At 36.4% G+C, this 13,443-nt stretch overlaps 1 long non-coding RNA gene across 2 annotated transcripts in view; it reads left to right on the forward strand.

Moving 5' to 3' along the window:
* Positions 1 to 13,443, forward strand: part of LOC130455509 (uncharacterized) — a 37,865-nt gene that overhangs the window by 7,246 nt on the left and 17,176 nt on the right. For both annotated transcript variants that reach the window (XR_008913527.1, XR_008913526.1), the window contains exon 3: positions 9,753 to 12,637. This is a non-coding gene — a long non-coding RNA (uncharacterized LOC130455509). The remainder of the gene's footprint in view (positions 1 to 9,752; positions 12,638 to 13,443) is intronic.

The following is a 13,443-nucleotide window of genomic DNA, read 5'->3' on the forward strand; positions in this document are numbered from 1 at the left end:
TCAGTTTTATTTTTTCTCTCTTTTTTGTATTTGAAGCATGGCACCAGTATTGAGAACATTTTCTTTAACTTTTTTGATTTTGCAGTAATATAAGTTTAAAATACATTTGTCCTAATGTTAGTACATAACCAAAAAGCTTTAGACTATAAAAATGATGTCATTGATTGCTTTAAAAAAAATGGAACCTATGGTTCCTTATGGAACCTATTATACAAAAAATCAAGCCATTCTCCAACTGATAAATGGGCAACGGACATGAATAGACAATTTTCAGTTAAAGAAATCAAAACTATTAATAAGCACATGAAAAAGTGCTCTAAATATCTTGTAATCAGAGAAATGCAAATCAAAACAACTCTGAGGTATCACCTCACACCTAGCATATTGGCTAAGATGACAGCAAAGGAAAGTAATGAATGCTGGTGGGGATGTGAATTGATCCAACCATTCTGGAGGGCAATTTGGAACTATGCCCAAAGGGTGCTAAAAGACCGTCTGCCCTTTGATTCAGCCATAGCACTGCTGGGTTTGTATCCCAAAGAGATAATAAGGAAAAAGACTTGTACAAGAATATTCATAGCTGCCCTCTTTGTGGTGGCCAAAAATTAGAAAATGAAGGGCTACCCTTCAGTTGAGGAATAACTGAACAAGTTGTGGTATATGTTGGTGATGGAATACCATTGTGCTCAAAGGAATAACTGGAGGAATTCCATGGGACCTGGAACAACCTCCAGGAATTGATGCAGAGTGAGAGGAGTAGAACCAGGAAAACATTGTACACAGAGACTGATACACTGTGGTACAATAGAATGTAATGGACTTCTCCATTAGTGGCAATGCAGTGACCTGAACAACTTGGAGGAATCTACGAGAAAATCACTATCCACATTCAGAGGAAACACTGTGGGAGTAGAAACACAGAAGAAAAACAATTGCTTGAAAACATGGATCAAAGGGATATGGTTAGGGATGAACATCCTAGTGCAATGAACATCCTAGTGCAAATATCAACAACATGGAAATAGGTTCTGATCAAGGACACAAGTAATACCCAATGAAATTGCAAGTTGGCTGTGGGAAGGGTTGGGGTAGGAGAGGGAGGGAAATAATGTGATTATTGCAACTAAGGAATTATGTTCTAAATTGACTAAATAAACTAATTCAAATGGGGAAAAAAGAAAAAAAAACCTTTCCTGGTTCTTATGAATGTCTTTTTTCTTAATCCTTATCTTCTGTCTTAGAATCGATACTAAGTATTGGTTCCAAGGCAGAGGAGTAGTAAGGGCTAGGCAATTGGAGTTATGTGACTTGCCCGGGGTTGTGCAACAAGGAAGTTTCTGAGGTCATATTTGAATCTGGATCTTCCCAATTCCAGGCCTACCTCTCTATCCACTGTGCTACCTAGCTGCCTTTGATTCCTCTGAAAGTTATTTCCTTCCAAGATTGTCTCCAATTGATTCTGTGGGTAGCTTGCTTGTTGTTTCCCATTCCCTGAATTAGACTGTGAGTTCCTTGAAGGCAGGGACTATTTTTTTTTCTTTCTTTATATCTCCCCAGTACTTAGCACAGTGCCTGGCATACAATAGGCACTTACATTCTTCTTGATTTGACTTATAAAAATACCAAATCATATACAATAAATACAGAATGAATGATATGGAGAGTAAATACTATGGAGTCTCAGAGGAAAAAGAAAAATAGTAATTACTGTGGGTTGAGAAGAACATGAGTAAAATTTTGGAGGCCAATATGAAAATTCAGTATGTAGGGAATAGCAAGGAAGGAAGTGAAATAAAAGATGTAAACTGACTGAAACTTATCACTGATTGAAAAAGAGAATGATAAACTGAGGGGGAACCTGTTTCTTCTTACAATGACTTGTTCTCTGGCTTTGACTAGAGAGAACTGCTAATGGGACCTGAGGCTGCTTATATATAATAGAGGTAGAACAGGGATACTGAGGGATGCCACCACACAGGGATGCTGGTACACTGAGGACTGCTCTGGGGTTTACTCTGGGGTTTGCCTGCTGCTCTCTACTGATTGCTGATGGATCAATCTACTTCCTAACTTCCTTCCTCCCTTGCTCCTTCCTTTCACCAACCTCTCCCTTTTGCCTCCCTCACCTCCCAAATCTTCTTGAAGCCTTTGCTTCTTCCCTCCCTCCTGAGTGAACTATGAAGATACTCCAGTTGCTTTCTCAGACAAGGGGTTTATTGGGATAACAGGATGGGAAACTGAGGTAAGAGGGATGAAGATTTCCCTAAAATACAGGGATGATTTTAGGAAGGTTTGTGGGAGTATTCCAGTCACAAACTGTGACTGAGACAGTTAGGGAGATGGAGGACAACAGCAGTTCAAATTCTTCTTTCTTCTTCTTCACAAGTCAGTAAGGTCTCTCACCTTAAACCCAGATAGAAACAAAGTTCAAAATCTCTCCTTTTCTCCTGGCCAGCTCAATTCTCTTATAGACCACCAACTCAAAAGCTTCTCCCCTGGTCAGCTTCTACTGCTCAGAGACCCAAAAAGTCCCAAAAGCCAAGTTTCTCTTCTCAGTGTCAACTTCAACTGCTCAGAGCCAGAGAAACACCAAAAAAACCAAGTCAGCCTCACAAAAGGCCTTTCAACCAGCCTCAAACTTCCATGGAGGGAGAGTGTCCCTCCCATGGAGGGAGAGTGGGCAAGTCACTTAAACTTAGTTGCCTCTTTAAAAGAAAAAAAGGAGTAGATGGTAGGCAGAAAATGAGAGGAGATATTGAGTCGTGAGGATTTTTAAAACCAACTTGAAAATTACTGGGAAATCAACTTTAAATTAAATACAAATACTGTATGAATTGCATAGATGAATTTAAACATTGCCTATTGAAAAAAAATTATGGAACTTTGCTAATGATTCTGTCTGATTCCAAGAGAAGGGAATACAAAAAGAGCCATTGCACAGTGCCAAATAATTTATTTTTATCTGGGAGGGAAAAAAACATATGTGAAAGGCAAATAATTAAGTCCCTAGCATGTGTAAGCGAGCCTTTAAAACAAACATGTTCTTATTGCCTCAGATGCCAAAGATTTTTGGCAGGGCTAGTAATTATATAAACTTTGTTCCCAAACCTTATAGTTAAAAAATAATTAAATTTTGGTTGCTTATTAAAAACTAAGACAAGTTGCAAAGTCCCTTCTATGACACAGATCATAAGTACAAATGCCATAGGTATTTATAGGTCATAGGTTTTGTCAAGAGATGACAAACATCTTAGGATGCCTCCAACATTTAAGGGATTAATAGCACCTTTTTTGAATGTTCTACCACTATTCATATAGTTCCCTCTGGTGGCCAAGATCCTTGGTAGAAATATTTGCTTAAACATTTATTTTATGATTCCCAAGAATTTATTTTTATTTTATTCTTAATAATTTGTTTTTGTAGCATTTCCCATTATGGATTCTTTATTGAGAATTCTTGGGAGTACATACTTAAATAGCAACATTTACCCTATAGGTCATCATGGCAGAAAAAGAGACACCAAGAGAGAAAATAAAATAGAAGTCTTGTCCTCTGCATGGTATGTTGAAGGCAACATGTGAACAACAGAGTAGTTGTATTGCAGTTGTACAGAATTCAAGAAAATTGTTACTGGTTAAAGTGTAATGTGCGCAATTAAATACCCTGGTGTGAATTTTTAGTCCTTGAGCAAAAGACTAAAGATGTGAAAATTAGGTTTCATTTCTTCTGCTGCTTGTTGGTCAAAAGCAAGGGTTTCAGAAGACAAAGATTTGGGAAATAAAATACTGGTTACTATGTTGTAGGCACTGGGCTAAGTACTGGAGATACAAATAAGGGCAAAAACATGATCCTGGCAATTAATCAATCAATAAACATTTTAAAATGTTTTTTTTTCAAATCCTCACCTTCCATCTTAGAATGAATACTTTGGTTCTAAGGCAGAAGTGTGGTAAGGGCTAAGCAATGGGAGTTAAGTGACTTGCCCTGGATCACACAGTTAGGAAGTATCTGAGGTCAGATTTGAACCCAGGACCTCCCATTTCTGGGCCTGACTCTCAATTCACAGAGCCACCCAATTGCCTCCTCAATAAACATTTATTAAGCACTACTACTATGTGCTAAGCACATGGGGTACAAAAAGAAGAAAAAGATAGTCCCCAATCTAAAGGAGTTCATATTGTAATGAGGGAGACATGTAAACAATTCTAAACATATAAATACATACATCTTTATTGTTTATATAATTGGAATTTTCTTTGTAATCTTATATATTTTATGTAATGCATTTAAAAATGCTATTTTGAGAAGGGGTCCACAGCTCCATTGAATTGCCAAAAAAGATTAAGAACCTTGTCCATAATGAGACATCAGAGAAGGACTTCAGTAGAAGAATTTATCCATATTTGCACATCCTAAAATCTGCATATTCAGCACTTCTCTCCAAATATATTAATAAACTGGAAATTTAGAGAAGTTTTATTAATGTATTTGGATTACATTTAACTCAATGAAGTTGTAATTTGCTAAATGACACCCTTATACCTTGAGAGGATTTATTAGGATTCCAGTATATTTGATTTTATTTTTAACATGTTAATTGGTCAATGGGATAACATTACATTGTTATTTAATGTACAGTGTAATAGGAATAGCATATACAATGGACATGAAGCAATGTGGTATATTTGAGAGAATGTTGGACATGCAGCCAAGGAGACTGGTTTTAATTCTGCTGCTGAAACTTACCAGCCATGCTACCCTGGGCAAATTAGGGAATTTCTTATAGCCTCTATTTCTTTTTCTATAAAATGGGGATGATAATAAACATGATTCACATGATTCATGTGTACAGAAGCAAACAAAAAACATGTTCTCTTCATGTTTACTATAATTTTTTGAATGATAAAGAAGCAAATATGATTGAAGAAACTAAAATCAAGATTTTTATTCATTCTCTGCTGTTTACCTTCAACCTTAACTGGTCTTTCTGGTCCCTAAAGGAAGTGGGCTTTGCTGTCTCTGCAAGAAGATCCTTAGAACTAGAGCTATTTTGAGATTAATAAAGTATTTTTGGAATTCCTTAATCTAGTGAAATTATAGGGTTCCTATGCTCCTAAGCTATTTTCTTGTTTTCCAACTTAACTCTCTCAGAATTATCCAAAGGAGACTGTTGGTAAGCCTAAGATTTTTGGAAAATCTCAAGGGATCATTAAAATTCGGCCATCTAGCATGTAAACACTGGGTGGATCCTGCTCAGTTTTTTTATATGTCACTAAAAAATCTCTGTATCCACTGGGAGGATGCCATAAAGTAATTCTGACCTTAACCAAAACAGAAAACACATTTTCAATACAAAATAGCATTTGAAATCTTGTACATCTCACAGAAAATAAATAATGATATTTAGGGAGTATTTATGCCAGATTCCAAGTCATGGTGATGACATTATAGCAGATCAAGGAGCAGGTATGGCTAGCATTCCAATGCCTTTTAAAAACAATAGAGTTCTTGAGACAAATAAGCATGTTACTGATGTCTGCCACTTCCCTTTTTAAAGTGTTCTTCCTGGCTACATGCAGACTTGTCCTCTCTGGGCCAAAGCCACAAACTTCATTTCCTGTCTAATTCCTAAACATTAGATTTGTTTACTTTTTGAGCTTTGGCTTGACTCCATAAGGCATCCTATTTGTTTTCTTTAACCCTGACTTAGAACATGACCCATTTCTTTAAGGGGATTTCTTTCTTCTGGACTAGCTATTTGTCATCTGTTTGTTGTATGCAGCTGGGGGTGGGGGTGGGGTAATTAGACCTCCATATATTATGCTTTTTCTCCCAAATTTATCAGTAATCAAGAAGGCTTTGGTTATTAGAGCCACAAAGCCATACCATGGTGAAGTTAGACAGGACTTTGGAGATTATCTCCACTATATCCTTAATTTTACATATGAAATAATTGAAACAAACTCCAAAATTCACATTTCTTTTAGCTGAGAATTTACCAAGATTTGTCATAGAAAAAGAAAACAGAATAGCTTACAATAAAAAGAAACAATTTGGGAGTTTGCTTTGATAACCTTAAGTAAAAATAAACTATTATAAGTAATGATATAGTCTCTTTTAGCAGTAACTCACAACACAGCAAGACTCTGGCACTAGAGGAGACCTTAAAGTAATCAATCCAAATAATTCTTTTTTGGTAAATGAAGAAACAGGTTTAAAGAAGCAAAATGACTCACCCAAGGTAATGTAAATAGTTAATAAAAGAGCCTTCATTCAGATCTAACTACCAATTGAGATCTAGCTACCAATCCAGCACTTTCCTTCTTAGTGGTTGCACTTTACCCTGAAACAATTTGTGTTCATGAAATCTTGATAATTTGAATCATAATTTATAACATTTCATGTTATCAATGCACAAGAAAGACACTTTTTTTAGCTTATGTCTCACTATCTCACCATGTATAGAAATTCAGTGGCAACCCATGAACCAATCTCACTAGTGATTGGTTCAGAAATTTTGCCCTGTTATATACTTCAGACGAGAGCCAGTTTGTCCTTTTGACAACCTAAAAGCCCCTGCTCCTGAAGCTTACCAGTTTGGAACTAGATTTAGTGAGGAACCTGAACGGCTTTATCCCTACTTCAGCTCAGAACTCTTGAACTCAAGTGATTCACTAGCCTTAGCCTTCCCAGGAATAGTGATTATAGGCATGTGCCATGATGCCTTATGGAACTCATTATTTAAAGGAATCCTTCTGAAAATTCTTCAGCATAAAAAGTTAACCTTTTGGTAGGTGAATAATCATTCCCAGTTTATCTTTTCTATTAATGGATACTCATATATTAGTATTGGTTAAAGTAAGATACCTTTGTGAGGATACCTAAGGCTATGTTTAAAGCCAACATCAAATTAATTAATTGTAGTAGTCTTTTTGATTCTATAGTAGGAAAGAAATTGGTGACCTTGACCCAGTTCTGGATGAATTGTGCTCATCAGGAAAAAAATAAATCTACTCTGGATTCAATTCTGATATAATGAACCCTACTATAAGGTAGTGCCTGGTTTCTTTAACTACACTGGAATTTTATTGTATTTCCTTGCCTTTGGTTTCTATGGCCTCTAGTTCAGACTACATTTTGTTGCCAAATTGATAATCCAGATACACAGATCTTTTCTACAAAAGTCTATTGTAAGGCTGTGCCAGTGGAGTGTGTGCTTCAGCAGGTCCCATTAAGCTTTGAGTATGACTTCAATGATGAACTTTCATCCAAGGACTAGCCTAGCTAAATTTGGAGAGGTTCATCAACCAATCATTGGCCATCAGGTAATGAAATTCTCAAATTATAGAAACTTGTGAAATCATCTATTAAGACATAGAGGAATGATGAGGGAATGTACAGACAAAATCATAATTTTTTTTTGGGTTGAATGCACATTTCATTAGAAAACAAACAATAAAAATAAAATGAAATTCTATTTTTATAATTATAGCATGATTATGAAATTATTGCATACAAATTTTAATATAAAAATTCATTTTTCATTTCTTTTTTCAGTTTTTTGAAAAATTAAGTTTATTTCATTAATTTAGAATATTTCCCCATGGTTACATGATTTATGTCCTTTCCTTCCCCTTCTCACACCCCCCTCCCATAGCCAACAGGCTATTCCACTGGGTTTTTCATGTGTCATTGATCAAGACCTATTTCCATATTATTGATATTTGCACTAGGGTGATCATTTAGAGTCTACATTCCCAATCTTATCCCCATCTACCCATGTGATCAAGCAGTTGCTTTTCTTCTGTGTTTCTACTCCCACAGTTCTTTCTCTGGATGTGGATAATGTTCTTTCTCATAAGTCCCTCAGAATTGTCCTGGATCATTGCATTGTTACTAGTACAGAAGTCCATTACATTAGAAAATCATAAATCTTTTAAAGTATACATAGATCTCATCATCCTGCTCCTCCATTCAAATCTCTTATAGTAACTCCAAATAGAATCCAGACTCCTGTGCATTCAAGATCTCTCACAAACTGACACCTGCTTATCTATTAAGCCTTAACTCCTGGCAATTATCAGATAAGTGGTCACAATAGTGAACCTGAGAACATCTTGCTGTTTCTGCATTGAGGTGGCAAATAACAGCAGTTGTAATTGGGCTTCATTGTGACACAATTGCTCTGGCATGTGAAAACAAATGAGGATTTCTAAGGAGAAGAAAAAAGCTCTTATTGGTATGTTTAGTTAAACTGGCTAATGTTTGGGACTGAGTAGACTGGATTATTAACTGAAGGAGAGTGCCAAGGTAGACCAAAGTATATAAAAAGAGCACTACTGTGTTATCTTGACCAATTGAGGAAAAACTTCCCTAACAAAGATTATTCTCTTCCCCTCTGATGAAACCACAAATAAGGACTTAAGGGAGAGTGTATACATTTTTATATTTTCCTTGTATATCTGATATCTTGTGGCAGCTTTTGATTCCTTCCCTATACAGCAAGAGATCAGTATTCTAGTAAGGACTGAATATGATGAGAAAACCTTTTAGAGATACTTCAGCTACATTTCTGATTGATACAACTTGTTCTAAAGCTCCCCTACTCCTAATACCCTAAGAAAGATTTTGAGAAAAGTTATGAAACACCTTATTCTCCACTGCAAGTATTCTATATGTACCAGTCAGACTGAGACTATTTACATAGATATACTTCAAGTACTTTTCTGCTACCATGCTTTTGCTTACACGATGCCATGCCCCATGCCCTCCCTGACTACCTCTACCTTTTGAAGTTCTATTCATGCTTTCAGGTCCACCTCAAAGGCCAATTCCTACATGAAGCCTGTATTTATCCCTTCAATAGGTTATAATACTTTCATCTTCCAATCTTGTCCAGTACTCTGTACTTCTTTTATAGTCTATTCTTTAGGGTAGCTATGGTATAATATATTTGGCCATATGTCCTACCCCTTCCTTCTTCTCCAGGCTCAGTGTAGTAGATTCTATATCTTAATTACCCCTGAATCTCCCATAAAACCTAATAAGCAGGTACTTATTACATGGTTATTAATTTTTTTATATGACTAGTTCTGTGTAGGTAACTCCTGGTAAGGAATTTCTATCAATTTAGATCAGCATCTATTCTTTAACTTATAGTGTTAAAAGGGTACCTAAAGAACTTAGATGTCAAATGACTTTCTCAAGATCACCTACCAATATATATCAGAGGCAAGGCCTAAACCAAGGTTAGCTTTTTATCTGCTATGCTAAGCATGCTGCCTCTCAAATGATTGCATCTTTCACATTTATATAATACTTCAAAGTTTACAAAATGCTTTCCCCATATAAACCATGTGCAGTGGTATATATGTTATCCCAATTTTATAAACCAGAAAATCCAGGAAATGTGATTACATAAATAGAAATATTAGAGCAAGGACCTGAACTCAGATCTCCTGGCACCAAGTCCAGTGTTTTGTCTTTTATGCCAAGCTATCATTCAGTGAATCATCAATTCAAAGTAAGTGGCCATTGGTCAGGAATTAGGAAGCTTTTCATCCCAAAGAAGTTTGACTTATAATGTTTTGACATTTTTTATTGTAAAAAAAGCCTAAAAAATGGATGGTAAACTAGGAACCAACCACCCCCTATCATTAAAATTAGATTTTTTCCAGGTTATATTTGGAAGTTCAACCAGGAATAATTTTGGACTGACCCCTGTTGGTCTTTTTTTTTTAAAACCTCACAGATCCAACACATAATGAGAGAAGCAAGACTACAGGGGGGAAAGAAGGGGAAAATATGAATAAACAACATAAAAAAGAACAAAGAAATTACAACCAACAGCTTCTATCCAGGTAATGAATAAAGGAGGATCAATGGAACAGAGGAGGATCAAGGAACACCAAGCAAAAACACAGAAACTCTAGCAAATTGGACACAGGCTTTGGAAGAATTCAAAATAAAATTCAAAAAACAATTAAGAGAGGCTGAAGACAACTGGAAAAAAAAAAGAACTTAAAAAGCAAGATAAGCCATCTGGAAACAGAGGCACTTGAACTAAAATGAGAAAACAGTATCTTGAAAGTCAAGATTAACAAGATTAAAGATGAGGCAAAGAAGATAAAAGATCAGAAGGAGAAAGATGACAAAAAAGCCAGGGATGAAATTCAGTCTTCAAAAACTAGAACCCAACAACCAGAAGCAAATAACTTTATGAGACCTGTAATATTTAAAATAGTTTGTGGTCATAAACTGTGATGATTAAATAGTGGAAGATATAAATTGTAGTAGATATAAGAGTGGATGAGTAAGTTGTGACCGCAGGAAATATGTTTTCACTACAGTGTTTTGTTTTTAAATCAAATATAAGGTGGTCGCCAGGGAAATATTCCCAATTATTCAAATATACCCAAGTCAGCTGAGTTTTATAGAGATTTTAATTAATACAAATGAGGAATTAAAGAAAAGGAGAGAAAGAGAGAAAAGGGGGAATAATGAGAAAAGGATAGGCCAGCCCAGGGCAGCCCTGGCCAACCCAGGCCTAAGCCCTTAAGAGAAAGATCAGTCAGTCCTTAATCACTCACCACAATATTTGTCCAAGCAAGGATTCAGAGAGACAGAGTCTCTTCAGAGGGAGTTCCAGCCAGAGTCAGCCTCCTTCAGACTGTCTTCAGAGCCTCCTTAGAGACTCTCTCCCAACAGCCTTCTTAGAGCTGTTCTCAAGAGACCCTTTTCAACAGACTGTCCTCAAGAGACTGTCCCAAGAGCCTGTTTCCAGAGCTCTCTCCCAACAGCCTCCTTAGAGACTGTATTCAAGAGACTGTCTTGTTTTCAGATTTCTCATCTCCTTATAAAGGGAATTTTCTCCTATGTCTCCTCCCCTAAGTTCTCACATCTACCAATCACAGTAGACGTTTTTCAAAGGACAGACCATTCTTAGTTCACACCTGAGTAGACTAATCTTTTTGAGTAATTTACACCTGAGTAGACTAGAATCTGAGTAAGTTTTCACCTCTTTGTTCCTTGTAAATTCACAAGTTGCTTGACCTTTATAGGTACTTAGCACCCTTTTGTATTAGTTCTAAAATAGGCATAGCTTAAAGAACTTTTTGTCTTACTATAAGTATGAGTTTAAGTACTTTTAATTGTTCAGAAAAGAGTTTACAACTTTATCTTCCCCTAGGGCAGACTTAAGTAGGGATGGAGTAGAGGTCTCACATTCCTGATCTAAGCAGAGTTCTCACATTCCTGATCTAAGTAGCTTCACTGCCCAAATGGGGAATGGTCTTAATCCAACCTTATGAAGTAGGGTCTGGGGAATTTTTTAACATTCACAAGTCTGAGAAATTTCAAGATTCACAGGCCACAGGAAACTATAAAACAAAATCAAAAGAATGAAAAAAATTAAGGAAAATATGAAACACCTCATTCACTCCTGGGAGCCATCAAAGGCCATTTGACACAGTCCACATGGAAACTGGGGACTGCAAAGCAGCCCCAACAAAGAATGGAAACACCCCTAAGTGACTTTCATTATTAACATCCCCTTATTATTGGAATTGCCATGATTATTATTTTTACTTAGCCCCAGGAAAAATAGATGAGAGCAGGGTTAATATATATGTCTCACTCTGACCCCCCAGGATATTACCAGGAGAGCCCAATTACAAAATTAAACCTAAAGATTCTTATATACCCACTTAGATAGAACCCTCTTTTCTAGGCATAAACATTTCTGGCAAATCTGTGCTCTGAATTCCCTAACCTATATCTTGGTCATGTTGATTCTACCCACTGAACCTTCCCCTAGCAACAGTATTTCATTGACTATTTCCCTAGGTTTCCTGTCTGTTGTGAGGTTCCATGGAAACATGTATATTGAGAATGAAACTGTGTGCCAAGAAGATGTGTGATCATAAGGGTATAAAATAAAGCTAGGCCAAGGTGGAGCAGTTTATCCTGTAAAACCTGTGCTGTGGATTAAATGTGAAAGCTGTGTCCCATCCATCATTTTGCCAACACTGTCCCACCTACAAGATCCCATCCCCTGTGGGAGGCTGGCACACCCCACAGCAATTCACAAAATGGGAGATTGAGAAAATAGGTCCAGGAGAAACAACTTAAGAATAATTGGACTTCCAGAAGATCATGACAAAAGAAAAAGCCTGGACATCATTCTACAGGAAATTATCCAAGAAAAGTGCCCCCACAGTCTAGAGCAAGAGGGAAAAGTAGAGATTGAAAGAATCTACAGATCACCTCCTGTACTTAATCCTCAATTGACAATACCCAGGAATGTTATAGCCAAATACAAGAACTACCAAAACAAGGAAAAAATATTACAAACTGCTAAGAAGTCATTCCGATTCTATGGAACCACAGTTAGGATGACACAGGATCTGGCTGCATCTACACTGAAGGACCAAAAGGTATAGAATATGATATTCTGGAAAGCAAGGAAACTAGGTCTACAACCAAGAATCAACTACCCAGCAAAACTGACTATATTTTTTCAGGGGAAAGTATCATCATTTAATAAAATAAAAGACTTCCACGCATTCATAAAGAAAAGATCAGATTTGAACAGAAAATTTGATGCCCAAACACAGAACTCAAGAGAATCACCAAAAGGTAATTAAGAAAGGGGGGAAAACAAAAAAAAAACTTTTTTAAGGGACCCAATAAGTTAAAATACTTGCTATCCCTACAGGAAAACAGCATATTGGTAAATCTTAAAAATTGTTATTATCACCTGGGTAACTAGAAGAATTATACTCAGAGGGAACAGTGACAAGCTGATAGGATGAAATGCTAAGACATAAATATGTATGTATGTATATATATGTATTATATACATGTAATATATATATATATAAACTAGAGATTTAAAATGAGGTTAATACTAAGAGAAATGGGAAAAGAGGCAAAATGATGTAAATTTATGTTATAAAGAAGCGCATGATGGGGATAGAGGAGAACTCCAATACACTGGAAGGGTAAAGAGGTTAGAGACAAGAAATATTTAATTCTTACGGGCATTGAAATTGACTCAAAGAGGGAAGAATAATCAGATCCATTGAGGCAGAGAATTGATTCATGCCCTATAGAGAAGTAGAAGGGTAACAAACAGATGGTGGGGAGGGAAGCAATACAAAGGAGGGAGAGGGTGGGGGGTAGTTTAAAAAGACCATAAAGAAAATAAGAGAGGAATAAGAAGGGGGGAGACAGGGAAGTAAAATAAGGATGGGAATTAGAGGGACTGATTAAAAACAAAACACTGGTGTAGAAGGAAATAGTGAAAGAAGAAAGGGAAGGACTAGGAGTAGAAATCCAAATGTTGGAAAAGACACAGCCGGGAATCATAACTCTGAATGTGAATGGAATGAACTCACCCATAAAACAGAAACAAATACCAAAGTGGATTAGAAACCAAAATC

This window comes from Monodelphis domestica, chromosome 7 (genome assembly GCF_027887165.1).
Source record: "Monodelphis domestica isolate mMonDom1 chromosome 7, mMonDom1.pri, whole genome shotgun sequence".
NCBI lineage: Eukaryota > Metazoa > Chordata > Mammalia > Didelphimorphia > Didelphidae > Monodelphis > Monodelphis domestica.